The sequence below is a fragment of the Scyliorhinus canicula genome, chromosome 17, assembly GCF_902713615.1.
Source record: "Scyliorhinus canicula chromosome 17, sScyCan1.1, whole genome shotgun sequence".
In the NCBI taxonomy this organism is placed as follows: domain Eukaryota; kingdom Metazoa; phylum Chordata; class Chondrichthyes; order Carcharhiniformes; family Scyliorhinidae; genus Scyliorhinus; species Scyliorhinus canicula.
The window spans coordinates 116,954,603-116,981,722 of NC_052162.1; the positions used below are offsets into that span (position 1 = coordinate 116,954,603).

Consider the following 27,120-nt stretch of genomic DNA (forward strand, 5'->3'; position numbering starts at 1 on the left):
ATGATTTGGCCACCATTTTAGACAAGAAGAAAGAAAGACAGAAAGACAGAAAGAGACAGAGAGAAAGAGACAGGAAAGAGACAAAGAGAACAAGTCAGAGACAGAGAGAGAGAGAGAGAAAGTAAAGGAAGAGAATTAGAAAAGAGTTCTGTATTCCTATTTCATTTTCATACTTTGACTTCAGCCTTTGACTTTTAAAGTTGTGTTCAGGCTATTGTCTCAGAAGATAATTCCTGTGATTCTTTGAAGAAAATCAAATTGTCTACAAACTACCTTTTAAATCATTTTCAAGTTGTAACCAATGAACTTCAATAAAACAATTCTTATTTGCACCTGACAAGTTTTTAAACTTGAATTTCTACTGAGTTTCAGCAATGTCTCAACAACAACCAGCAACCGTAAATTAAATAAAACTTCACAAATTCAAAGATACAACAAGTCCCAATTGGGACGATGTGGGATTCGCAAAGAAGGTGTTTGGGGGCAGGATTAAGGAAAATGCCGATTCGGGGGAACCACAGATTTGAGCCAGGGAGGTGGGATGGAAATTTTCGGAAATGGGAGAAGGGGATTAAGACACTAAAAGATTTGTTTCTTCGGGGTCAGTTTGCAGGATTGAAGGAGCTGGAAGTGAAGTATGGACTGGGAGAAATGTTTAGAACTATGCAGGTTCGAGATTTTGCCAGAAAGGAGATACAGAGCCTCCCGATGGAGCCGGCTTCCACATTGCTGGAGGTGCTGACGACAAGGGGACTGGAGAAGGGGCAGTGTCAGCGGATTACGGAGCTATTTTGGAGGAGGAGAAGGCACCGCTGGAAGGGATCAAAGCAAAGTGGGAGGAAAAGTTGGGAGAGGATATGAAGGAGAGGTTCCGGTGTGAGGTGCTCCGGAGAGTGAATGCCTCCACCTCGTGCGCGAGGTTGGGGCTGATACAGCTGAAGGTGGTATACAGAGCATACCTTATGAGGGCGAGGATAAGCCAATTCCTTGAAGAAGCAGAAGATGTGTGTGAACGTTGTGGGAGGGGCCCCGCTAATCACGTTCATATGTTTTGGTCCTGTCCAAAGCTAGGGGAGTACTGGAAGGAGGTTTTGAGGGTAATTTCTAAAGTAGTGGACGTGAAACTGGACCCGGGCCCCCAGGAGGCCATATTCGGGGTGTCGGACTGGCCAGGGTTGGAAACGGGTGCGGAGGCAGATGTTGTAGCCTTCGCCTCGTTGATCGCCCGAAGGCAGATCCTGATGGGTTGGAGAGCAGCCTCTCCAGCCTGTGCCCTGGTGTGGCGGGGGGACCTGCTGGAATTCTTGACTCTTGAGAAGGTTACGTTTGAACTGACGGGAAGGATGGAGGGGTTCAACAATTCATGAGCATTATTCATTATGCACTTTCAAGAACTGGATAACATTGAACATTAGTTGGGCCGTGTGGGTAGGAGGGTTGGGGGAGGGGCGCTGTGTGTGTTAATGGCGACTATGGGTGATTCCTCATTCCTTTTTGTCATTTGTTTATGTGAACATGTGAGCTAATGTTTGGGGTTTGGTGGGAGGATGGGATCGTTCTTATTTAAATGGGGATTGACATATTTGTTTCTGATTATTGTTGGTGGGTGTAAATTTGGGAGAAAAGAGAATAAAAAAACAATTTTAAGAAAAACTGACTCTCAACATGTTTTATCACCCAAATGTACTGGGGAGTTAAAATTGGATTGGCTACCAAATTCGGCTTATCTTTGTTTTGGAACAGACTGACCTTAACATGGGCTGCTTACTTTCAAACCTATCTCATTAATCCTAGCGGTTTGATTTTTTTTTTTAAATCAGAGTTTTAAATTCGATGAAGTTTCCTATGCAAACTAATTGTAAACATTTTTTTAGAACTAAACCCAATTAAAAGAACTCTAATTAGCATCTCAAATGGAACAGTAAATTCATTTGTTACATTTTTAACTATAACTGTTGCTAACTCACCAGTACAAGGGAGGGGAGAATATATGACTGAATGTTTAGGGCAGCCTCCCCCTTGGTAATCGCAGGAGGAGCTGTACTTGTCCTTATCAACTTGCTTTGAATGACCTTGGCTTAAAGTTTGCAAAAATGCTTTTTCACAGACAGAGTTTTCCTTTGAGACACAAGCCTGGATTTCATTTCCAGCCGTCCAGCTGAATTATCGCTCAGTTTCCTGTGTCTTCAGGCAGGTAAAGTGACACCATTGCCATTCCTCAGCAAATTTGTGTTCCTTCAGGATGTGCCTTACCCTGTGGGTTTACTAAATGTCTCTCCTTTTCCTTCAATTCCCAATATCTATTGGTTCTGGCCACAGGGAGATGAGGCTCAGTATCCTCGGCCCAAGGGCGGTTGGTGATTGTGTTTTATCCACTGGGGCGGCCCCACCCTATCTGCCCAACTGTGTTGCTGCAAACTGCAGCCACCGGCTGGGCTGGATTGTCTCATTCCTTTGTCTAATTATTCACTAAATATAGGCTGCTCATAATTATTACCCCTTTTGTTCTCTATCCTTCTTCTGACCCATCCGCCAGCTTTCCTGTTCCCCAGCCGTAAGGTGTGGGTCCCAACCATCTTTCTGCATTAACTGAGATTGATGTTCCGCTATGAACCCTGTGATGGAGCTCACGGCTCCTCAATCAGAACCCGGAACATTCCCTTTCTTTTTGTATTCGGCATTATTATTTATTTATTTTCTGACACGATGGAGGGAGAAATATAACAAATAGACAAAGGGAAAGAAAATGCAGTGAACTATGCGGCTTCAACCAGACGCTCGAGTGAGCGTTGGCCCACTTGCATGGCTTCAACAACCTGTGCAGCTTCAACCAGACGCTCGAGTGAGCGTTGGCCCACATCCGCGGCTTCGAGTCAGTCAGTGTGGCTTCAACCAAAATGGTCGGCCTGCATTCATTCCCTGGTGCGCGGTTTCAGACAGACGCTTGAATGAGCGTCAGTCACGCCTGTGCAGCTTCGTCCACGTTGGTCACAGCGAGACATAGTGTTAGAGCGAGGAGGGCCAGGCACGTCGAGGATCACTGAGGGCACTGGGTGCAGGGGGCGGGGGGGGCACGCCACCAGAAGTGGGATAATATACAGCATAATAATTGCCACTTTGCACAAATATTATGACATTGTGACGCCTGTCACCTTCTTCTGCAATGCGGGCTGACCCCCAGTCCCTGTGCCCATCTCTCCAGGCAGCCCCTCCTCCCATAACCCGACGTGGCACCCACCCACCCTCTGGCCGTGGGCATGTCCCTGAGGCTCTGTCCCATCCCCTGGGTGTGCGGATGCTGTGTGTATGCTCTTGCCTCCCGCAGTGTTCAGGCACAGTGTCCAGGCATCAAGGTTTGAATGAAATGCTCGGCAATGACCCCCACATGCTACAAGGCCTGCCCACCCACGGGAATCCACTTGGCATCTGTGAAGGGCTCACTTTAAGGGCTCACAATTGCCCATTCCCTATCAGCAATAGCCTTCAGCCACACAGCCAGACGCCTCAGCAGTTGGTGGGGGTTACGGGTGGTCGTTGGGGTAGACGGGCAGGGACAAGGGTTACCCCCGGAATGGGAACACATGATCCAGGGGTTGGCATGGTGGTGCCCGACTGGTTGCCACCCCCAGAGCCTTCCCCCACCCCACCCCACGGTGACCCACCCCTGCGGAAGGTCCCCCACCCCCCGAGTACTGGGTCAGCATGCCCAGCGGCCCCGGGCTCTTTGCCTGTGAGCAAAGTGGCTGCTCACCTCCTCGGCTCACCACAGGAGGCCTTCTGCCTGGTTCAAGCTTTTCAAAAGAAATACTAATCGGCGCCAGCGTGAGCACTTGCTGGAGAGGCCGCTGACTGATGGGAGGCCGTTGGATCTGGGGTGTCTCGTTAATTGTATGGAAATGGGGCTGAAGTGGTGGTGATTGGTTTCTCGCCTCGCTCCGGCATGATCCTGATTTCGACATGGGGAGCGGGCTGGTTGCATCGTAAACTGTTTGGCACCCGGCACGGATCTCGTTTTTGGCATTTCCCGCTATTCAGCGGCTTCGTTACTCTTGACCGAGAGCGCAACAAGGCCGGAGAATCACGCCCGTAGTCTAGGGTAGTTTAGGGCAGCACGGTAGCATAGTGGTTAGCATCAATGCTTCACAGCTCCAGGGTCCCAGGTTCGGTTCCCGGCTGGGTCACTGTCTGTGCGGAGTCTGCATGTCCTCCCCGTGTGTGCGTGGGTTTCCTCCGGTTTCCTCCCACAGTCCAAAGATGTGCGGGTTAGGTGGATTGGCCATGCTAAATTGCCCGTAGTGTCCTAAAAAGTAAGGTTAAGGGGGAGTTGTTGGGTTACTGGTATAGGGTGGATACGTGAGTTTGAGTAGGGTGATCATTGCTCGGCACAACATCGAGGGCCGAAGGGCCTGTTCTGTGCTGTACTGTTCTATGTTCTATGTCCTATGTTCTATAGTGTCAGCAGTGGCTCAGTGGGCAGCTCTCTCACCTCTGAGTCAGAAGGTTGTAGGATCAACCTGTTTATAGACGGGAAATTTGCGAGCCTGGGTGAGCTGGAGGGGAAGTTCGGGCTCCCCCCTGGGGAACACCTTTAGGTACATGCAGGTAAGGGCGTTTGTCAGGCGGCAGGTGGCGGAGTTCCCTCTGTTGCCGCCGCGTGGGGTCCAGGACAGGGTGGTCTCGGGGGTGTGGGTTGTAGAGGGGAGGATTTTGGAAACGTATCAAGTGATGCAGGAGGTAGATGAGGCCTCGGTGGAGGAGCTGAAGGGTAAAAGGGAAGAGGAGCTGGGTGAGGAGATTGAGGAGGGGACGTGGGCGGATGCTCTAGGAAGGGTGAACTCCTCCTCTTCTTGTGCGAGGCTTAGCCTCATACAGTTCAAGGTGCTGCATAGGGCACACATGACCGGGACAAGGATGAGTCGGTTCTTTGGGAGCGAGGTCCGGTGTATTAGGTGCTCAGGGAGCCCAGCAAACCATGCCCATATGTTCTGGGCATGCCCAGCGCTGGGGGAATTTTGGAAGGGTGTATCAAGGACAGTGTCGAGGGTGGTAGGATCCAGGGTCAATCCGGGCTGGGGACTCGCAATATTCGGAGTTGCAGAGGAGCCGGGAGTGCAGGAGGTGAAAGATGTCGGTGTTCTGGCCTTTGCGTCCCTAGTAGCCCGGCGGAGGATTCTTCTTCAGTGGAAGGATGCGAGGCCCCCAAGCGTGGAGGTCTGGATCAACGATATGGCAGGGTTTATTAAATTGGAGAGGGTGAAATTTGCACTAAGGGGATCGGTGAAGGGGTTTTTCAGGAGGTGGCAGCCATTCCTAGATTTCCTGGCAGAACGGTAGGGAAAAAGGCCGGCAGCAGCAGCAGCCGGGGAGGGTGGGGGGGTCTTCTCTGTGGTTTGGGTTGAAGGGATGTGTTTATGTGTTCTTTGTCAATGACGGGCGTTAATTTATTTCTTCTTTTTTGTATATACCGGGGTGGGGGGAGGAGGGGGGGTTTGTTCCCTTTTGTTTTTTCAGTTATTAATATTTTCTGTGACTGATATTTTGTGAAAATTTGAATAAAAAGGATTTTTAAAAAATTAATTCATCAAAGGCAGACAATTCTACAATTGATGTAGAAGGGAAAACACAATTTGAAAGTAAACTAGCAGCAAACATAAAAATTGACAAAAGGTTTCTATAGGTATGTAAAGAGAAAAAGATTGCTAAAAACTAATGTAGGCCCCTTACAATCAGAAGGGAGGGAAATTCATAACCAAGAACAAAGAAATAGCTGAGGAACTAAAGTTGTACTTTGCTTCGGCTTCACAAAGGAAAACAATAATGTACTGGAAGTTCTGAGAAACACCAGTTTGAGTGAGGAGCTGAAGGAAATTAGTATTAGTCAAGAAATGATTTTGGGGAAATTAATGGGATTGAAGGCGGACAAATCTCCAGGGCCTGATAATCTTATCCCAGAGTACTTAAGGAAGTGGCCCTAGAAAGAATAGATCCATTGGTGGGCATTTTCCTAAATGTTTTGGACTCTGGATGGTTCTTCCAGATTAGAGGTGAGCTGGGGCAGCAGGGTAGCATAGTGGTTAGCATAAATGCTTCACAGCTCCAGGGTCCCAGGTTCGATTCCCGGCTGGGTCACTGTCTGTGTGGAGTCTGCACGTCCTCCCCCTGTGTGCGTGGGTTTCCTCCGGGTGCTCCGGTTTCCTCCCACAGTTCAAAGATGTGCGGGTTAGGTGGATTGGCCATGCTAAATTGCCCGTAGTGTCCTAATAAAAGTATGGTTAAGGGGGGGGTTGTTGGGTTACGGGTATAGGGTGGATACGTGGGTTTGAGTAGGGTGATCATGGCTCGGCACAACATTGAGGGCCGAAGGGCCTGTTCTGTGCTGTACTGTTCTATGTTCTATATGAATATAACCCTGCAATTCAAAAATGAAATGAAATTAAAATCGCTTATTGTCAGGAGTAGGCTTCAATGAAGTTACTGTGAAAAACCCCTAGTTGCCACATTCCGGCACCTGTTCGGGGAGGCTGGGATGGGAATTGAACAGTGCTGCTGGCCTGCCTTGGTCTGCTTTAAAAGCCAGCAATTTAGCCCAGTGTGCTAAACCAGCCCCTAAAGGGAGGAGGAGAGAAAACAGGGAACTATGAGCGTAACGTCGGTAGTAGGGAAGTTACTGGAATCCATTATCAAGGATTTCCTAGCATTTGGAAAGCAGTGCTGTAATCAGACAATGTCAGCATGGATATACGAAAGGAAAATCATGATTCACAAATTTTCCAGAATTCTTTGAAGATGCAACTAGTAGAGATGACCAGGGAGAATCGGTAGATATGGTTCATTTAGACTTTCAGAAGGTTTTTGACAAGGTCTCACATAGTGGATTAATATGTAAAGTTAAAGCGCATGGGATTAAGAGTAGTGTCTTGAGAAAGATCGAAAGCTTGCTACCAGATAGGAAGCAAAAAGTTGCAATAAATGGGTCTTTTTCTGATTGGTAGGCAGTGACGAGTGGGGTACTGCATGTGATCTGCTAGGACCCCAACTGTTCACATTATTAATGATTTGGATGAGGGCAAAATGTATTGTCTCCAAATTTGCAGATAATACAAAGTTGGGTGGGAGGGTGAGCTGTGAGGAGGATGCAGTGATGCTTCAGCAGGATTTGGACAGGCTGAGTGAGAGGGCACATGAATGTCAGATGCAGTATCATATGGATAAAATTGAAGTGATCTCAGTAGTAAAAATAGGAAGCCAGATTATTATTTGAGTGGGTATAAATTGAGTGAGGTGGATACTCAGCGATACATTCTCCCTCTCTCCCCCAGAGTCTTGTGTAGGCCCAGACCAGGTGGCAACTTCCCTTCCCTGAGGACATCAGCGAACCAGTTGTGTTTTTATAACAATCCAGCAGTTTTTGTCACTTTTCCAAGTGCCGGCCCCACAAATGACCAGATTCATTCAGCTCAATTTCACAACCTGCCATTCTGTTTTTCTGGGTTCTCTCTCACTCCCTTTTTTTCTGTTTCAAATCAATTTCACAGGGTGTTCGAAGGGGAGGATTTGCAATCAGGAAACTTGAACCTCACATCAGGATCTGACAGAGTCGCCCAATTCACCATTAGGTCAGTATCATCAGATTTTGAACATGGAAGGAAAAAGCAGCGTTTACAATGGGGAGAAACCGGACACGTGCTCTGAGTGTGGACAAGGCTACAGACGATTTTCTGGCCTGTTGCAACACAAGCACATTCACACTGGAGAGAGATCATATAAATGTGGAGATTGTGGGAAGATATTCAGATACCCATCTGAACTGCAAGCTCATCGGCGCAATCACACTGGGGAGAGGCAGTTCAACTGTCCCGTGTGTGGGAAGGGATTCACTCAGTCATCCACTCTGGTGACACATCAGCGAATTCACACCGGGGAGAGGCCATTTATCTGCTCTGAGTGTGGAAAGCGATTCACTCATTCATACAACCTGCTGAACCACCAGAGAGTTCACAGCGGGGAGAGGCCGTTCCTCTGCTCTGACTGTGGGATGGGATCAGTGGCGGACTGGCCAGGGTGTCAGCTTGCCCGATGGCAAGTGGGCCCCTGATGAAGTGGGCTCCCTATATCAAATAAAAATGCAATAAAGAAACAAACAGAGACAACTGTTTTAGTAATAAAAAGGAATAAGGAAAAAAAGAGAACAGGACACAAATAAGCAGTGCATGAAAAGGAACGCAGCAGGGGAGGTAGTGGAAGGATGTGGAATAGGGGGGCCCGGGTCGGGCATAATTAAGGAAATTCCATGTTTTCAGCAAGAGTGTGTGAATTTAAAGATAAAGTTACAGTTTATGATTTGAGATGGTCGGCAACTTGAAAGGATATCAAGCAGTACATAGGGTCGTGAGATCACCGAAAAGGAGAAGCGGTACCTTTGACCGTGAATCATGAGGTCAAAGATATTGAAGTGATAAGCCATGATCGGTAAACTCAAAGGGTTGCGACTTGTAACGCTACACTGGTATCAAACTGGACATGTTAACTTTGGTCATGGCAGTCGACGGGCTATGGCTAGTCGAGGGGGGCGGGACGCCCTCTGATCCGGTTGGTCACCTGGAATGCGAGAGGATTGAATGGGCCGGTGAAGCGGTCGAGGGTACTGGCTCATCTGAGGGGGCTAAAGGCAGATGTGGCAATGCTTCAGGAGACCCACCTGAAGGTGGCGGACCAGGTCCGTCTGAGGAAGGGATGGGTGGGGCAGGTTTTCCACTCTGGGTTGGATGTGAAGAACCGGGGAGTGGCGATTCTGGTGGGGAAAAATGTGTCGTTTGAGGCATCGGAGGTGGTGGCAGATAAGGGGGGTAGGTATGTTATGGTTAGGGGCAGGCTACAAGGAGAGAAGGTGGTACTTGCTAGTGTGTATGCCCCAAATTGGGACCACGCGGGCTTTATGAGGCGTATGTTGGGACGGGTCCCGGATCTAGAGGCGGGAGGTCTGATCATGGGGGGGGGACTTCAATACGGTGTTGGATCCTTCACTGGATCGGTCCAGCTCTAGGACGGATAGGAGGCCGGCGGCGGCCAAGGTACTGAGAGGGTTTATGGACCAGATGGGTGGGGTGGATCCATGGAGGTTTGTGAGGCCGAGGGCACGGGAGTACTCTTTCTTCTCCCACGTACATAGGGTCTACTCTCGGATAGACTTCTTCGTGGTGAGTAGGGGACTGATTCCGAGAGTGGAGGAGGCCGAGTATTCGGCCATTACAATCTCTGACCACGCTCCGCATTGGATGGAGTTGGAGATGGGGGAGGTGCGGGACCAGCGCCCGTTGTGGCGGTTGGATGTGGGGTTGTGGCGGAGGAGGAGGTGTGTAGGAGGGTCCAGGCAAGTATTGAGGGGTACCTCGAGGTGAATGATACGGGGGAGGTTCAGGTGGGGGTGGTCTGGGAAGCCCTGAAAGCAGTGATTCGTGGGGAGCTGATATCCATCCGGGCACACAGGGAGAGGAGCGAGAGGAGTGAGAGGGATAGACTGGTGGGAAGGATGCTGGAGGTAGACAGGAGGTACGCAGAGGCACCAGAGGAGGGACTGTTGGGGGAGAGGCGCAGCCTGCAGGCTAAATTTGATTTGCTGACCACTAGAAAGGTGGAGGCACAGTGGAGGAAGGCATAAGGGGCAGTGTACGAACATGGTGAAAAGGCGAGTAGGATGCTGGCTCATCAGCTCCGCAAGCAGGATGTGGCTAAGGAAATTGCTGGAGTGAGAGACAATAGTGGGAATGTGGTGCAGAAGGGGGTAGAGGTGAATGAGGTCTTCAAGGACTTTTACGGGGAACTGTACCTGTCGGAGCCAACGGGGGAGAGGAGGGGAATGAAGAGGTTCCTCGACGGGCTTTCTTTCCCGAAGGTGCAGGAGGAGCAGGTGGAGGGGTTGGGTGCGCCGATTGAGCTGGAGGAGCTAGTTAAGGGGATCGGGCAGATGCAGTCAGGGAAGGTGCCGGGACCGGATGGGTTCCCGGTGGAATTTTATAAAAAGTTTGTGGACCTAGTGTGCCCCTTACTGGTGCGGACACTTAATGAAGCATGGGAAGGGGGGACTTTGCCCCCGATGATGACGCGGGCGCTGTTCTCTATTTAATCTTAAAGAGGGATAATGATCCCCATTTGACAAATACCAAAATATTAAACTCCAACTGGTTATAGGGATTATTATCAGCAGAAACAAACTCCAGCTGTCAGAATGAACATGGTTCAGTCCTGGATGTGACTAACAGCAGGAATAACAGCAGAATCCAACCCCTGCAGTCACTTGTAAAGTCTCTGGTGTCTCAGTATGTGGGATGACCAAGTAAATCTCTTCCCACACACAGAGCAGATGAACGGCCACTTCCCCAGTGTGTGTGTTGGTGTTTCAGCAGATCAGATGTAGTTTTATAGCTCTTCTCATAGAACATTTATAAGGTTTCTGATCACTGTGAACAAGTTGGTGTGCAGCAAGGTTCCATAAGTGAAGGAATCTCTTCCCACACTCGGAGCAGGTGAACGATCTCCCTCCAGTGTGAACTCTCTGGTGTCTCTGAAGGTTAGATAAATTATTAAATCTTTCCCCACACACAGAGCAAGGGAACAGCCTCTCCCCAGTGTGAACCTGCTGGTGTGTGAGCAGGTTGGCTGACTGAGTGAATCCCTTCCCACACTCGGAGCAGGTGAATGGCCTCTTTCAGGTGTGAACTCGCTGGTGTCTCAGCAGATCCATTTCACTTTTGAAGCTCTTCTCACAGTCAGAACATTTAAAAGATCTCTTATTACTGTGCACAAGTTGATGTTTCACAGGGTGTGCTGACTGAGTAAATCCCTTTCCACACAGGCAGCAGGTGAACGGTCTCTCCCCAGTGTGACTGCATTGATGAGCTTCCAGCAGGGATGGAGATTTGAATCCCTTCCCACAGTCTCCACATTTCCACCGTTTCTCCATGGTGCCGATGACCTTGTGTCTCTCCAGATTGGAGCCTCATTCACAGACAGAACATTGTGTACAGTTGGATTGGATTGGATTGGATTGGATTTGTTTATTGTCACGTGTACCGAGGTACAGTGAAAAGTATTTTTCTGCAAGCAGCTCAACAGATCATTCAGTACATGGGAAGAAAAGGGAATTGAACAGAATTCAAGAAAATACATGAGAATACATAATAGGGATACACAAGATATACAATGTAACTACATAAGCATTGGCATCGGATGAAGCAGACAGGGTGTAGTGTTAATGAGGACAGTCCATAAAAGGGTCATTTAGGAGTCTGGTGACAGTGGGGAAGAAGCTGTTTTTGAGTCTGTTCGTCCGTGTTCTCAGACTTCTGAGTTTCTCCCCGCTGTGAATAATGTGATGTTTTTTCAGGCAGTTTTTCTTAACTGGTTAAGGCTCTTTTCACAGTCAGCTCACTGGAACACATTCACTTGCGTATGTGTGTGTCTCGGTGCTTTTTCCAGTCACACTGACCTTCCCACAGATAGAAGACAAACATTTCTCCTTCCACATTCAGGGGCCGATGATATTCATATCCTGATAAATCAAAAGGCTCTCAAACCTTGAGTTTGCTGTCTGTAAGTCTTTCCATTCCAATACCCTGTAAAAAGCATCAAAGTAGAATGAAACTCAATAGACAGCACAAAAACAGGTCATTGTACCCAGTGTCAGTGTATATATTCCCCATGAGCCTATCGCTTCTCTCTGTCAGCAGGTCTTTCTATTCCTTTCTCTCTTATGTCTGCAACTTGCTAAGTGCATTCATGCTGTTTTCCTTAACCAGTCCCTGTGGCAGCAAGTTCCACACCCTCTGGATAAAGACATTGAATCAAACCAGTACTATCCTGTGTGGCCGAAGAGCAATGCTGCCTCTTTTCTCAATTTCCTGCAGAGGCTGAATCATTGTTGATGAAAAAGCGTTGAGCCGGGCAGCATGTGGTGATCCAACCACTGTATATATGTGTGCTTGCAGTAGGGGGATGTATGGCCGTACCTGTATTACAGGTTTCTCTGGTATACCCCTGCCGGCTTGCTCCGCCCACAGGGAGTTGTATAAATATTCGTAAGCTTCACTGAGATGCCATTCTACAGCTGTAACCGGAGGAATGACATCTCACTGTAATAAAGCCTCTCTTGTACTTCACTCGAGTCTTTGAATACAATTATTAGCGCCACAATTTATTACAGTGAGATTTTCCTTACACCATGGACATCAGGATTAAACCTGACCGCCTGCAGCTGGATCCGCAGTCGCCACACGCCAGGAGAGACTTTGTTCACCTGCTTGCAGTTTTCGAGGCCGACATCTCTTCAGTGGACCCTCCACTTTCAGAGGCTCAGAAACGACAGCTTCTTTAGTCAAGACTCAGCTCCAGCGTGTTTCCGCTAATTTGAGACGCGCCTGACTTTGCCCGGGCCATGGAACTGCTCAAAGAGAACTATGCACAGTCGACGAACACCCTGTTTGCGAGACATCTACTCGCGTCCAACAGCCGTGTGAGTCAATTGAGGACTTTTGAAGGGCTCTTATACCTCTAGTACGAGACTGCGACTGCCAGGCCCTCACAGCCACAGAACATTCCGACCTACTCATGCAGGATGCCTTTGTTACGGGTCTTGTATCGGACCCCATCCGGCAACGTCTGCTGGAAGGGGCCGCTCTCGATCTCGCGGCTAGAAAGACTCTGGCGTTTTCAATGATGGCCGCCTCCTTTGGTGCGCGATCCTACCCCGCTAGCCACTCGGCCCACCCCTCCTACCCCTCGTGGACCCCGCAACCGACCCCCGCAGCAGCCGCCCCCGCACAGTACACCTGCGCTGCTCGCCGCACCACGCACCCTGGGGGTCCCCGCTGCTACTTCTGTGGTCAGCAGAAGCATCCCCGCCAGCGCTGCCCAGCCCGCACTGCGACCTGCAAAGCTTGTGGCAAGAAAGGCCACTTTGCAGCGGTGTGCCAGTCCCGGACGGTTGCCGCTATCGCGCCCGAATTCCCCCCCTCGCCTCAGCCGATTGCACAATGGGCCCTGCCCTCTGCTGCCCCTGATCCCACGTGCGATCAGCGGGCGCCGCCATCTTTCACCACCCCCACCATGTGCGCACCATGGGCGCCACTATCTTCACCGTCCACCTCCATGTGCGTTCCATGGGCGCCGCATCTTGTCCCGCCCCCACAACGTGCGCTCCATGGATGCCGCCATATTGTCCGCCACCATCTTCTTCCTCACAGGTACTCCAGACGCCGTCATTTTGTTCTCCCCGGGACGGGACCATGGGACCCGGGTTGCTGCCGCTACTCGTCAGACTCGTCAGCCGATCGCCCGCTACTCGCCTCCGTGACGCTCGACCAGTCCCGTCCTCGCAACCTGGCATCCTCTTCCACGACGGTGCTCGTCAATGGCCATGTGACCTCCTGCCTCATCGACTCCGGGAGCACCGAGAGCTTCATTCACCCGGACACGGTAAGGCGCTATTCCCTTGCGGTCCATCCCGCCAACCGGCAGATCTCCCTAGCCTCCGGTTCCCACTCTGTCCCGATCCGAGGCTTCTGCCTGGTTAAACTCATTGTGCAGCGCGTGGAATTCGACCGTTTCCGCCTGTACATTCTCCCCAACCTCTGCACGTCACTCTTACTAGGCCTAGATTTTCAATGCAACCTCCAGTGCCTCACCCTCAAATTCGACAGACCCCTACCTCCCCTCACCATTTGTGGCCTCGCAACCCTCAAGGTTGAGCCTCCCTCCCTCTTTGCCAATCTGACCGCAGATTGCAAGCCCGTCACCAGCAGGAGCAGACGGTACAGCACCCAGGACAAGACCTTCATCAGATCTGAAGTCCAGCGGCTGCTTCGGGAGGGTATTATCGAGGCCAGCAACAGTCTCTGGAGAGCCCAGGTGGTAGTGGTTGAAACTGGGGAGAAACACAGGATGGTCGTGGACTACAGTCAGACCATCAACTGGTGCACGCAGCTCGACGCGTACCCGCTCCCTCGCATTTCTGATATCGTCAATCAGATTGCACAGTACCGGGTCTTCTCTACAATTGACCTGAAATCCGCTTACCACCAGCTCCCCATTCATAAATCTGACCGTCCCTACACTGCCTTCAAGGCGGACGGTCGCCTGTATCAATTTCTTAGGATTCCCTTCGGCGTCACTAAATGGGTCTCGGTATTTCAACAAAAAATGGACCGAATGGTTGACTGGTACGGACTGCCACGTTTCCGTACTTACACAATGTCACCATCTGCGGCCATGACCAGCAGGACCATGACGCCAACCTTGCTAAATTTCTGCACTCCGCATCTCTCCTCAACCTCACATATAACAAGGAGAAGTGCATGTTCCGCACAGGCCGTTTGGACATCCTCGGCTACGTTGTCCAAAACGGACTACTGGGGCCCGATCCCGACCGCATGCACCCCCTCATGGCGCTTCCCCTCCCCCACTGCCCCAAGGCTCTCAAACGATGCCTGGGGTTCTTTTCTTACTACGCCCAGTGGGTCCCACAATACGCGGACAAGGCCCGGCCACTTATCCAGTCCACACAATTTCCCCTCATGGCCGAGGCACAACAGGCCTTCGCTCGTATTCGCTCTGACATAGCCAAGGCCGGGGTGCATGCAGTAGACGAGACACTGCCCTTCCAAGTAGAGAGCGACGCTTCAAATGTCGTCCTTGCCGCCACTCTAAACCAGGCTGGCAGACCCATAGCATTCTTTTCTCTCACCCTCCATGCCTCCGACATTCGTCTGTTGAAAAGTAGGCCCAGATAATCGTTGAAGCAGTGTGGCACTGGAGGCATTACCTGGCCGGCAGGAGATTCACTCTCCTCACTGACCAATGGTCGGTAGCCTCCATGTTCAACAATACGAGCGGGGCAAGATCAAAAATGATCAAATATAGGTGGAGGATCAAGCTCTCCACCTATAATTACGAAATCTTGTATCGCCCCAGCAAGCTCAACGAGCCCCCAGACGCCCTCTCCTGAGGTACATGTGCCAGCGCACAAGTGAACCAGCTCCGTGCCTTGCACAAGAGCCTTTGCCATCCGGGGGTCACTCGTTGGTACCACCTAATCAAAGCCCGCAATCTGCCTTACTCCATCGAGGAAGTACGGACAGTCACCAGAGACTGCCAGGTCTGTGTGGAGTGCAAGCCGCACTTCCACCAGCCAGACTGCGCGTACCTGGTGAAAGCATCCCGCCCCTTTGAATGCCTCAGCGTGGATTTCACAGGGCCCCTCCCCTCCACCAACCGCAACACCTACATCCTTAGTGTGGTCGATGAATTCTCTAGGTTCCCCTTCGTCATCCCATGCCTGGATATGACGTCTGCCACCGTCATCAAGGCCCTTGATTCCATATTTGCTCTGTTCGGTTTCCCCGACTACATCCACAGTGACAGGGGATCCTCATTCATGAGTGATGAGCTGCGTCAGTTCCTGCTCAGCAGGGGTATCGCCTCCAGCAGGACGACCAGCTACAACCCCCGGGGAAACGGGCAGGTGGAAAGGGAGAATGGGACGGTATGTTGGGCCGTCCAATTGACCCTACGGTCCAGGAACCTCCCAGCCGCTCGCTGGCAGCAGGTCCTCCCTGACGCGGTCCATTCCATTCGGTCACAACTGTGCGCCCCGACTAACCACAGACCCCATGAACACGTTTTTGCCTTCCCGAGGAAGTCTACATCAGGGGTGCCGCTCCCGACTTGGCTCACGACTCCGGACCCAGTCCTTCTTCGTAGGCATGTCAGGCACCACAAGGCGGAACCCCTGGTGGACAAAGTACGCCTGCTCCACGCAAACCCCCAGTATGCCTACGTGGAGTTCCCCGACAGCCACCAGGATACAGTATCGCTCAGGGACCTGGGTCCCTCGGGTGCCGATCCCATGCCCACGCCCCTGCCCCCCCCGCCCCCCGCACCACCCTCCTTTTCCCCGGCGCCCCCATATTCGTCCCCACCAGGTCCATCCCTCGTCCCCTGCCCACGCTGGAGGACATGGAAGATTTCGGCTCGCTCCCGGATTCATCCCGCCACTGACCAGCACCAACACCGCCAGCACCTGCACCGTCGTCACTAACACCGCCTGTGCCGACGTCGCCACCACAGCTACGTCGCTCGCAACGGAACGTTCGACCGCCGATCCGACTCAACCTGTGACCGGATTGACTGATGGACTCTTAGTTTTGCCGTTTTGTAAATAGATCACTATATGTATTATAGTTCCACGTCACTCCCGCCAGACTCATTTTTACAGGGGGTGAATGTGGTGATCCAACCACTGTATATATGTGTGTTTGCAGTAGGGAGATGTATGGCTGTACCTGTATTACAGGTTTCTTTGGTATACCCCTGCCGGCTAGCTCCGCCCACAGGGAGCTGTATAAATATTCGTAAGCTTCACTGAGATGCTATTCTACAGCTGCCGCCGGAGGAATGACATTTCACTGTAATAAAGCCTCTCTTCTACTTCACTCGAGTCTTTGAGTACAATTGTTAGCGCCACAAAGCACTACTCTTGTCTGATCATCTCTGGGAAGCAGGCATACCAGCAAAGTGAGCTCAACCTTCACAACACTCAGAATAAAGCCGATACCTTGTCAACGAACTTCAATGAACCACAAACAATTATTTGTGGGAATCACTGTCTGCCTATCCTACAGGAAAACATATTGAGATGTTAATGGCGATATGTGAATAAGGTGAGGTGTTTCTTCATTCAAGTTTGTCAATTGGAATTCAACACCCTTGAAGGCTGTGGATGCTCAGTCGCTGAGTATATTCAAGACTGAATTCAACAGATTATTGGATACAGAGGGAAAGAAGGAAAATGGCGACAAGGAGAAAAAGTGGAGCAGGCTCTATGTCCAACAACTGATCCTATTTATTCAGCTCTTAAGTGGCTCTTGATGGACAATGTACTCTTTACATTTAGTAAAATGACCAATAACGATTTCGGATTTTATTTTGGTCAGGTTCCGAGAATTGTAGAGGTGCTTTGCACAAAAGGGGGGGGGGGGGGGGGGGGGGGGGGGGGTTGCTCATGCACCTTCTCATCCTCAGATAACTATCCGCCTCTCTTTTAAAATTAATTAGTATGTCATATCGCACTGCCTTTTCAGGCAGATCCTGGAACTCACTGAGTTTTGCTCAACTGACATTGTGATACAGGTAGTTCAATGAAGGCTTTGCAGTGGGCAGTACGAGAGTATTTCAAAAATATCAACAGAAAAATATGTTTGAATATTTAAATTATTGGATGGGAGGGTAGAGCTGGTCCAGGGTTCAGAATGATTTTTCCCCTGGTCACTGGGACCCTGAAGCCTCCACTTCCTGTTCCCTCACCAAAATGGCCACACATGCACCGCTTCTACCAAGTTTCTACTTTGTTTCTACCAAGGTGGCGGCCGGTCACCCTGGGTCAGTGGGCCGACACTAGACTCTGGACACTTTGGGAGCAGAAGGGGACAAATAGAAGTGGAGAGACAGGAGGTGAAGGAGACAGATTTTATACAACTACAACTTGAACAATAACTTTGACAGAATCTCAAACCCACAACTTCCCCAAAGTAAGAGGTGTGTATGAAAACCACCACCTTCAATTCACACATCGTCCTGACTTGTTTGACATCCAGAATTGGGTGAACAGACATTTCCTCCAATTAAACATTGGAAATAGTGAAGTCATTGAGTTTGCACATTCTCCCAGTGTCTGCGTAGGTTTCATCCCCACAACCCAAAGATGTGCAGAATAGTTGGATTGGCCACGCTAAATTGGAAAATAATAATTGGGAACTCTAAATTTTTTTTTTTTAAAGAGATAGTGAAGCCATTGTCTTCTGGCCCTGCTACAAACTCCATTCTCTAGTCACCATCCACCTCCCTGGCAACTGTGTTTATTTTATCCTTTCACAGGGAATGGATGTTGCTGGGAGAAATCATTGCCCATTCCTAATTGCCCTGGAGAAGATGGTGGTGAGTTGTCTTCTCAAACCGCTGTAAGACATGATGTGTAGGTTGAGCCACAGCGTAGCCAGGGTGGGAGTTCCAGGATTTTCACCCAACAACAGTGAAGGAACAGTGACATAGTTCCAAGTCAGGATGTTGTGTGGCTTGGAGGGGAACCTGCAGGTGATGGTGTTCTCATGTGTCTGCTGTTCTTGTCGTATGAGGTGGTCACGGGTTGAAAAGTACTGTCTAAAGAGCCTTGATGAGTTGCTGCAGTGCATCTTGTATGTGGTACGCGCACTGTGTGCGACTAATGCAGATTTCAATGTCATATTTGACCAGAAGATAAGCTTTTGACTACATATTTGCACCATCACTAAGACTGTTTATATCCAGCTCAATAATATTGCCCGACCCTAGCCCTCACCTCAGTGTGTCTGCTCTGAAACCAACATCTATGCAACTGTTATCTTGAAACTTGATGATTCCAACATACTCCTGACCAGCATCCCAACTTTTATCATCTGTAAATTTGAGATCATTTGCTGCCCATTTTCTCACTCTTATCAATTCCCTTTTCACTTGGTGCAGTCTTATCAACTGGTTGAACGGTTGATTACCAGAGGAAGCAGCAACACATCCAGCTTTACCTGGCCCTGCTCTCCTCTGCCTAAACTGAACACTATTTCTGGATTGTTCCTGGAAGCAAGGACAACCCAGATTCTGTTCTTCATGATCATCTTCTTAAATCTCTCTCCTGACTTCAAACAAGTGCAAGAGTTCATTGATTTCTTTGTCACTGACACTGAGATCATCCGTTCAGCTTAATCTACTTCCAAAAGTTATTTGTGAACACGACTGTAGTCTCATTAGGTTTTGTGACTGTGTGAATCTATTCCTACACACTGGAGCAGTTGAAAGGCCTCTCCCCGGTGTGAACTCGCTGGTGTGTTAGGAAGGTCAGGTGAATTAGTAAATCTCTTCCCACACTTGAAGCAGATGAACAGGTCTTTCCCCAGTGTGACCACGTTTGTGTTTCAGCAAGTGTGATGAACTGCTGAATCCCTTTATACATACAGAGCAGATGAATGGTTGCTCTCCAGTGTGAATTCGCTGGTGTGTGTGAAGGTTGAACAATCGATTAAATTGTTTCCCACACATGGAGCACTGGGCAGGGAATTCCATCGATTCACATGGAAGGAAAAAAACTGTTCACAGTGGAGAGAAACCATACATGTGTTGTGTGTGTGGACGAGGTTTCAGCCAATCTTCTAGCCTGTCAAGACACAAGCACATTCACACTGGTACAAAACCGTGGAAATGTGGGGATGGTGAGTGGCATTTGGTTTCCCGTCTGAGCTGGAAACTCATCGAAGCACTCACACTGGGGAGAGACCATTCATCTGCTCCGTGTGTGGGAAGGGATCTACTTGGTCATCAAACTTGCTGACACAACAGCAGGTTCAAACTGCAGAGAAGCTGTTCACCTGCTGTGTGTGTGGAAAAGCATTGACTGATTCATCCAACCGACTGAAACACCAGCGAGTTCACACCCGGGAGAGACCATTTTCCTGTACAGAGTGTGGGAAGGGATTCACTCATATATCCACTCTGCTGAGACACCAGCAAGTTCACACTGACAAAATACCTTTTAAATATCTGGACTGTGGGAAGTGCTTTAAAAGCTCTGGAAAACGGATGGACCATTAACATGTTCACACTGATGAGAGACCTTTTAAATGCCCAGACTATGTGAAATGTTATGAAGGTTCCTGGGAGCTGATGTCCCATCAACATATTCACACTGATGAGAGACCATTCAGGTGCTCTCGCTGTGGGACTGGGTTCAGGTGATCATCTCAACTGACTGTACACCAGCGAATTCACACTGGGGAGAGCCTGTGCCGACCATGGTACCTGCCTAAACTAAAACCATCTGCACTGATGGAGTCCATATCCTTCCATTACCACCCTATTCATATATTTATCTAGATGTCCCTTAAATGCCGCTACCGTACCTGCTCCCACCACCTCCCCAGGCAGCACGTTCCATATATTTCCCACCCTGTGTAAAAAATCTGCTTTGCACATCTGTTCTGAACTTTTCCCCGCACACTTTAAACCTATGTCCCCTAGTACTTGACTCTCCTACCCTAGGAAAGAGCATCTGACTATCCACTCTGTCCATGCCACTCATAATCTTGTAGACCTCTATCACTCGCCTCTCAACCTCCGTTGTTCCAGTGAGAACTGACCGAGTTTATCTAACGTGCTGTTGGGTAATTTGGACATTCTGAATTCTCCCTCCATGTACCCGAACAGACGGCAGAATGTGGCGACTTGGGGATTTTCACTTCATTGCAATGTTAATGTGAGCTTACTTGTGAATAGAGATTATTATTATTAAAGACAGACCTTTCAAATGTCTAAACTGTGGGAAATTCTATAAAACGTCCGGGGAACTGATGTCCCATCAGCTTGTTCACACTGATGAGAGACCGTTCAGGTGCTCTCACTGTGGGATTAGATTCATGCGATCGGAGCAACTCACTATACACCAGCGAATTCACACTGGGGAGATCCAATCTTTCCTCATAGTTAAAATTCTCCATCTCTGGTAACATCATCATAAATCTCCTCTGCAAAAGGCAGCATGAGGTCCCAGATTTGATCCCGACTCTGGGTCACTGTCCGTGTGTAGTTTGTACATTCTCCCCGTATTTGTGTGGGTTTCGACCCCACAACACAAAGTTGTGCAGGGTAGGTCGATTGGCCACAATAAATTGCCCCTTAATTGGAAAAAATTAATTGGGCACTCTAAATTTATATAAATAAATCTCCTCTGCAGTCTCTCTTGTATGATCACGTCCTTCCTGTAATATGGCTGTGGTCTAACTGGTGTTTGATGCAGTTGCAGCACAATCTCCCTGTTCTTATACTATCGGCCCTCAGCTACCAAAGGAAACTTTCCCACCTGCCTTCCCAAGCACTGAAGAGAGAGAGGCAGCTGAGAGAGACAGAGGGAGAGAGAGGGAGCAGAGGGAGTGAGAGGCACCAGAGGGAGAGGAGCACCAGAGACTGTGAGAGGCAGGAGAGAGAGACAGGAGAGAGAGACAGTCTCGTCTGTAACAAAAATAAATAATGGAATTGAGTTCAGACACGGATCTGCACGAATTGACACCACTTTATTGACAGATTGGCAAGGTAGTCACTGTACTTGAATCAATGTTATTCACTTTTGGAATCGAATGAATAAAGGGTCAGATTAACTATATCACAATCACTCAGTATCAGATAGGTCTGTTTAATAGGGAACAGGATTGAATCCAGTGCCAGTATTAGAGGTCTGTGTGGCTGTTGGACGCCTAGTTTCGCTGTACAGCTGACAAGCCCACAGCTTCAGTGAACTCATCTACCCAGGGTCTGTTTCTCAACTCTCATCACAATATATTACCTGGTTAGCTATTGTATACATCATCATGGTCGGACAGCTCACACAAAGCTCAACCAGTAACTATGGTTCTTCTTTCTACTGATTCCAGCTCCGACAAGGGGTCACAGCATCTCCAGCCCTCAGCTCTGTTACTGGGCTGTCATTGACATGAGCAACAGAGAGACAGCAAGTTGCCTGAGGATTAAATGGGAAGTTGAAACTTGTGACTCAAGACCAACTGTGTCAGATCTCTGAAAAAAATCAGGAATTTTAAAAGATGAATTCTAAACCCAATGAACAAATTAATGAGTCACAAGACAAAAACTTCAGATTTTAAAACTTTTACTGCAACAAACAAACTTGAAGCAACAATGCCTAAACAGTATTTTTGTGGGGAATGTATCTCTTAAACTATAAATAGAATGTTGCCCTTTTACTTTTCAGACAATAAAAAATCACACTCCATGTATACGGTGCTGAAGTTGTCACTCAATTCTCCTGGAACTAGTCCAATGTGATTCTTCGTTCCTGTGTTTACTTCCATTCTATTCCTTTGCCTGACTGGCAACCCTTAACCCCAGAAGTGTCTTTTGCACTGATGGTTCTCCTGATGATATTCAGGTCCCGATAAACCAAGTGGTGTTAGGTAGTTTTCTGCAAATCTTCATCTAATATCGTATAAAAGGAATTTACAAATGGAAATTGAGAACAGGCAATTCTAGTTTCCATCCAACACGCTCTCCCCCCCATTCCCACTCTGCTGTATGTAATATTCATCCTCCTAATTCTCTAAAGGTGCTGATTCAGGCTGATTGACAGATCCCTCCTCACTGCTTCCCGTCTTGGAGAGGCCTGCAAATCTCCATGCAGACTGCCAGACAGAAATATGTCTATATTACTGAACTCAAAATGTGTGGAACATACAGACTGGATTCACTTCCTTTGTCTTCAGTTGCTGCAAGTCACCAAAGTCCCCTCAGAATGAGAAAAGAAATGGAAAGATAAAGTAGACTTGGAGAGGCTGCTGCCTCTTGTGGGGCATTCCAGAATGAGAGGCAATAGTCTTACGATAAGCGGTAGCAAATTTAAAACAGTTTTAATTTTAAAATAAATTTAGAGTATCCAATTATTTTTTTGCCAATTAAGGGGCAATTTAGTGTGACCAATCCACCTACTCTACACATCTTTGGGTTGTGGGGTGGAAACCTACACACATGGGGAGAAAGTGCAAACTCCACACAGACAGTGACACGGGACTGGGATCGAACCCAGGTCCTCAGCGCCGTAGACAGCAGTGCTAACCACTGGGTCACACGTGCTGCCTAATTCAGAACAGATTTGAGGAACTGCTTCTTCAAAGAGCTGTGAATCTGTGGAATTCACTACCCCAGAGTGCGGTGGAGCTGGGACAGTGAGTAAATTTAGGGAGGAGTTAGACAGATTTTTAATCGGGTTGAAGGGTTATGGAGAACTGTCAGGACGGTGGAGTTAAGGCCAGGATGAGATCAGCCATGATCGAATGGCAGAGCAGACTCGATGGGCCAAATGGCCTAATTCTGCTCCTATATCTTATGACCTTCTGAAAGGGGGAGACATTGATTTGCTCCCAGATGTTGCCCAGAGGAGGAAGTTTTCGTCTGAAGCTCATTGTCTCACCTCCACACTGTGACATCACAAAGCAGCTAGTCCTCTAAATCAACCAATAGTAATCAATCCCTTCCACAGTGACGTCACTGCATTTGAGCGCACCCGCCCCGCGCGCGAATACGGAGCCCCGTCCCCGTACATTTTTCCTGCCTTCCCCGACGCATCCACGAGACAAGGTTTCCAGGCAACCGGCTGACAGTTCCGGCTATCGACCCGGGACTGCGCATGTCTCAGGGAGAGGGGACTCTGCGCATGTGCAGAGGGAGCTCACCTCCGGTGACACTCTGAGTTGTAACCAATGGGAAAGTAGGAGGACCGGAAGGAATCTTCCCTCCGCCAATCAGAGCACCCCCATTGTCTCAATGCGGAAGCTGGACATGGAGGTTTGTGCCGAGCAAAGCTGTTGTTCCCCCAACCCTGAATGAGCTTGAGCTGCACACAGACTGAAACCTTCTGTGAGTGAAACACTTTCTTTTCTCCCTTTTTCCATATCTTTTCTGATTCTCACCTTCAATTGATGACTTGCAGCAACTGAAGGGAAAGGAAGTGAATCCAGGGAGGGAGCAGCAAAGGCTGGCCCAGATCTCACTCTCTTAAAGACATTGACATCCTTTGCTCCCTCAGCTTGACGCACTTATTTGTCTGGCTAAAATGGTCTCTTTCCTAATGTTCACAATTAAAGGGCTGGTTTCCCCAGGAGATGGCTGACATTTCAGGGGTCAGTAAACAGAACAAATCCAACCCAGCCAATTACTTCCCCGTTGGAATACTCTATCATCAACATAGTGATGGAAGGAGTCATCAGAGGTCCAATTAAGTGGCACTTATTCTGCAATAACCTGCTCCTGGATGCTCAGTTTGGGTTCCACCAGGGTCACTCAGCTCCTGACCTCATTACAGCCTTGGACGAAAGAGCTGAATGCCAGAAGTGAGGTAAGAGTGACTCCCCTTGACATCAAGGCAGTATTTCACTGAGTATGGAATTAAGGAACCCCAGTTAAACTTGAGTCAATGGGAATTAGGGGATAACTCTACGCTGGTTGGAGTCATACCTGGCACAAAGGAAGATGGTTGTGGTGATTGGAGGTCAATTATCTCAGCTGCAGGACATCGCTGCAGGAGATCCTCAGGGCAGTATCCTAGGCCCAACCATCTTCAGCTGCTTCATCAATGATCTCCCTTCCATCAAAAGGTGAGAAGTGATGTTTGCAGATGTCTGCACAATGTTCAGCACCATTCTCAACTTCTCAGATAATGAAGCAGTCCATGTCCAAATTCAGTAAGACCTGGACAACATCCAGACTTGGGCTGATAAGTGGCAAGTTACATTCACGCTACACAAGTGCCAGGCAATGACCATCTCCGACAAGAGAGGATCTAACCACACCCCTTGACACTCAGTGGCATTCCCATCGCTGAAACCCACACAACCAACATCCTGGGGGTTACTATTGATCAGAAACTGAACTGAACTGGACTGGGCATATTAATACTGTAGCTACCAGGACAGATCAAGGGCTAGGAATCCTATGGCAAATAACACACCACCTGATGCCCCAAAGCTTGTCCACCAGACATCAACAAGCACAAGTCAGGAGTGTAATGGAATACGCTCCACTTTGCTGGATGAGTGCAGCTCCAACAACACTCAAGAAGCTCGACTCTATCCAGGACAAAGCAGCCTGATTGATTGCACCCCCTTCCACAAACATTCAAACCTTCCACCACCGACAAACAGTCGCAGCCGTGTATACCATCTCCAAGATACACTGCAGTAACTCATAAAGGTTCCTCAGACAGCACCTTCCATACCCACAACCACTACCATCTAGAAGGACAAGAGCAGCAGATACCTGGGAACCTCAGCACCTGGAGGTTCCCCTCCAAGTTACACACCACCCTGACTTGGAAATATATTGCCGTTCCTTCACTGTCCCTGGGGCAACATCCTGGAATTCCCTCCCTAACAGCACAGGGGATGTAGGGCAGCATGGTGGAGCAGTGGTTAGCGCTGCTGCCTCACGGCGCCGAGGTCCCAGGCTCAATCCCGGCTCTGGGTCACTGTCCGTGTGGAGCTTGCACATTCTCCCCATGTTTGCGTGGGTTTCGCCCTCAAACCCAAAGACGTGCAGGGTAGGTGGATTGGCCATGCTAAATTGCCCCTTAATTGGAAAAAATGAATTGGGTACTTTAAATTTAAAAAAACAAATTTTTAAAAAAGCACAGGGGATGTATCTACACCTCAAGGACTGCAGTGTTTCAAGAAGGCAACTCACCACTACTTCGGAAGGGTAACTGGGGATGGGCAATAAATGCTGGCCTAACCAGCATTGTCCACATCCCGTAAATTAATTTTTAAAAATTTAATATCGGACAGAGATATGTCTAATGTTGTTATATGGTATGTATTATATATATTATTGATGGTTCTGTAATAAAATACATGTATTATTAGTTCTAGTTTGTAATATAGTACTGTACCTACATTATATATTTCCAGTCATACAGTCATTGCAGCACTGACAGAATCCATTTGGGAACTCAAGTCAATGCTGACTCTCTGTACAGTAATCCAGTCAGTCCCATTCCCCCTCAATATCCCTGTTCCCCTGCAAGTTTATTTTCTTCAAGTGACCATCCTATTTAATTTTAAATTATTGATCATCTCGAGTTCCACAACCCTTGTGGGCAGTGAGTTCCCTGTCATGTCCACTCCATGACTAAATAAAATTCTTCCTCAGAATTTCCCCATCTCTAATCAGTAAATGTCCTTGTATGGAGATTCTCTCCTCTTGTACAGGTTTTAGTGAGTTTAGATTTGTTGATCAGCACCTTCAGGAAAATTGGGAGGGAAAGTAAGTGAATACAGTCTGTATATTACACACATTTTCCATCCAGTAATATCGACATATATCCGTCTGGCAGCCTGCATGAAGATTTTCAGGTCTCTAGGACAGGAAGCAGTGAGCTTGGATCTGTCAATCAGCCTGAATCAGCACCTTCAGGAGAATTGGGAGGGTGAATATTAGATACAGCAGAGTGAGAATGGAGAGAGAGTCTGTGAGATTGAGATTTAGAGCATTTCAGGGAAAGAGAGGAAAGAATGTTCGATGGAAACTAGAATTGTCTGTTCTGAGTTTCTATCCTGTACTGACAATGATTACTATTGTAAAATCTGTTTGCAGGAAGTTCGAACGAGAGGAGTTTGAGGTGGATATCTCAAACTAAATATCACGTCAAGAACTGACTGAGTCACTCAATTCTTGGGATCATCGGCCTTTGAACCTAGAAGGAGAAAAGTTTGTCTATTCTGTCTGCTTCAAGAGATTTTAAACATCGGTGTGTCTGGAAAAGCCACCGAGACACACACACCCGTGTGAGACTGTTACAGAGCACTGACTGTGGAAAGAGCTTTAACCAGTGACACAGCCTGAAAAAATACTACACCATTCACAGCAGGGAGAGACTGTATAGGTGTTCTGTGTGTGGACGAGGCTTCAACTGATCGTGCAACGTGGTGAGACACAAGATCACCCGGACCATGGAGAAACCATGGAAATGTGAGGATTGTGGGAAGGGATTCACAGCCCCATGCCAGCTGGCAAGGCATCAACACAGTCACACTGGAGAGAGGCCTTTCACCTGCTCTCAGTGTCGAAAAGGGATTCGCTGACATTGGCAACCTGCAGAGACACGAACGAGTTCACACTGGGGAGAGGCCGTTCACCTGCTCTGACTGTGGGATGGGATTCACTCAGTTATCCAAACTGCAGGGACACCAGCGAGTTCACACTGGGGAGAGACCATTCACCTGCTCTGACTGTGGGAAGGGATTCACTCAGTTATCCTGCCTGCAGACACACCAGCGAGTTCACACCGGGGAGAGGCCATTCATCTGCTCTGTGTGTGATAAGGGATTCACTCAGTTATCCCACCTGCAGACACACCAGCGAGTTCACACCGGGGAGAGGCCATTCATCTGCTCCTTGTGTGATAAGGGATTTGCTCAGTTATCCACCCTGAAGAGCCACCAGAGCGCTCACACTGGGGAGAGGCCATTCATCTGCTCTGTGTGTGATAAA

At 48.7% G+C, this 27,120-nt stretch overlaps 1 long non-coding RNA gene across 1 annotated transcript; it reads left to right on the forward strand.

Annotated features, from left to right (window-relative positions):
• Positions 1–1,876: 1,876 nt before the first annotated feature.
• LOC119951387 lies at positions 1,877–26,837 on the forward strand. The gene is made up of 3 exons (XR_005457604.1): positions 1,877–2,194; positions 7,536–7,616; positions 26,224–26,837. It is a non-coding gene; the product is annotated as an uncharacterized LOC119951387 (long non-coding RNA).
• Positions 26,838–27,120: the final 283 nt, after the last annotated feature.